Source organism: Astatotilapia calliptera, chromosome 10 (genome assembly GCF_900246225.1).
Source record: "Astatotilapia calliptera chromosome 10, fAstCal1.2, whole genome shotgun sequence".
Lineage (NCBI taxonomy): Eukaryota > Metazoa > Chordata > Actinopteri > Cichliformes > Cichlidae > Astatotilapia > Astatotilapia calliptera.
In genome coordinates, this window is record NC_039311.1 from 20377439 (window position 1) to 20379609 (window position 2171).

The following is a 2171-nucleotide window of genomic DNA, read 5'->3' on the forward strand; positions in this document are numbered from 1 at the left end:
TGAGGAATAATTTTATTATTGAACAACAACCGTGTTCTCAATGAACCCAAAAAACTCATTAATATCAAAGCTGAATGTTTTTGGAAGTAGTTTTTAGTTTGTTTTTAGTTTTAGCTATTTTAGGGGGATATCTGTGTGTGCAGGTGACTATTACTGTGCATAATTATTAGGCAACTTAACAAAAAACAAATATATACCCATTTCAATTATTTATTTTTACCAGTGAAACCAATATAACATCTCCACATTCACAAATATACATTTCTGACATTCAAAAACAAAACAAAAACAAATCAGCGACCAATATAGCCACCTTTCTTTGCAAGGACACTCAAAAGCCTGCCATCCATGGATACTGTCAGTGTTTTGATCTGTTCACCATCAACATTGCATGCAGCAGCAACCACAGCCTCCCAGATACTGTTCAGAGAGGTGTACTGTTTTCCCTCCTTGTAAATCTCAGATTTGATGATGGACCACAGGTTCTCAATGGGGTTCAGATCAGGTGAACAAGGTGGCCATGTCATTAGTTTTTCTTCTTTTATACCCTTTCTTGCCAGCCACGCTGTGGAGTACTTGGACGCGTGTGTTGGAGCATTGTCCTGCATGAAAATCATGTTTTTCTTGAAGGATACAGACTTCTTCCTGTACCACTGCTTGAAGAAGGTGTCTTCCAGAAACTGGGAGTTGAGCTTGACTCCATCCTCAACCCGAAAAGGCCCCACAAGCTCATCTTTGATGATACCAGCCCAAACCAGTACTCCACCTCCAGCTTGCTGGCGTCTGAGTCGGACTGGAGCTCTCTGCCTGTCACGGCCCAGCGGCACGAGGGAACAAAGATGGACACAGGTGCAGAAACCAACCCGGAAGCGAGACGGTAGGGAACAAATGATTTATTTCCGCCCACAGGCAAACAAAAGCAAAAGCAAAGCGGCGCCACCACACTCGTGGCGCGTAGGATTATTTACGATAAAGAGGGCGACCTAGACACCTCTAGGAGACGGCTGAACAGCAGAGGCAGCGGGGAGGTAGAAACAGGACTAGGCAGGGGCCGGGGCACTGGAATAAGAGGAGATCACGGTCAGTGGGATCCAGCAGACAATCAACGATCCTCCACAGTTGAATTGAGTTGCCTTACTTGGTTTCAGGTGGAGGTGACAGGTGGGGCGGAAGCCCGGAAGCGGTCGAAGCGTGGGGAGGCAGGCAAGTGAGTGGTGGGCCGGCAGGCCACGTCGTGTTAGCAGCAGGCAGCCCAGGTCCAGGAAGGCGGGAGTGAGGGAGACAAGATCTCCACTCCAGGTGCTACCTCTGAGGACAAGAAAGACAAGTAAGACATCACACAGCGTCTGACAGAGTTATGATGCTCCACTCGACTGACATGGGGATAGCAGATACTCAGGCGATGAATGGTTGAGAGCGCAGGTCTGATATACTGCTGGCATGATTGCTCACAGGTGGTCAGCCAGGGAGGAGCAACCGAACTCCGCCCAAAGGAGGAGGGGCCGCTGTCGGAGACCTGCTGGTGCCCACCCAGACCATGACACTGCCCTTTACCAATCCAGCCACGGGCCCATCCATCTGGCCCATCAAGACTCACTCTCATTTCATCAGTCCATAAAACCTTAAAAAAAACAGTCTTGAGATATTTCTTGGCCCAGTCTTGACGTTTCAGCTTGTGTGTCTTGTTCAGTGGTGGTCGTCTTTCAGCCTTTCTTACCTTGGCCATGTCTCTGAGTATTGCACACCTTGTGCTTTTGGGCACTCCAGTGATGTTGCAGCTCTGAAATATGGCCAAACTGGTGGCAAGTGGCATCTTGGCAGCTGCACGCTTGACTTTTCTCAGTTCATGGGCAGTTATTTTGCGCCTTGGTTTTTCCACACGCTTCTTGCGACCCTGTTGACTATTTTGAATGAAACGCTTGATTGTTCGATGATCACGCTTCAGAAGCTTTGCAATTTTGAGACTGCTGCATCCCTCTGCAAGATATCTCACTATTTTTGACTTTTCTGAGCCTGTCAAGTCCTTCTTTTGACCCATTTTGCCAAAGGAAAGGACGTTGCCTAATAATTATGCACACCTGATATAGGGTGTTGATGTCATTAGACCACACCCCTTCTCATTACAGAGATGCACATCACCTAATATGCTTAATTGGTAGTAGGCTTTCGAG

The 2171-nt window shown here is 47.5% G+C and overlaps 1 long non-coding RNA gene across 1 annotated transcript; it reads right to left on the reverse strand.

Moving 5' to 3' along the window:
- Positions 1–817: 817 nt before the first annotated feature.
- LOC113031188 (uncharacterized) lies at positions 818–1529 on the reverse strand. The gene is made up of 3 exons (XR_003273693.1): positions 1379–1529; positions 1139–1308; positions 818–1059 (listed from the first exon to the last, which is right to left on the reverse strand). It is a non-coding gene; the product is annotated as an uncharacterized LOC113031188 (long non-coding RNA).
- Positions 1530–2171: the final 642 nt, after the last annotated feature.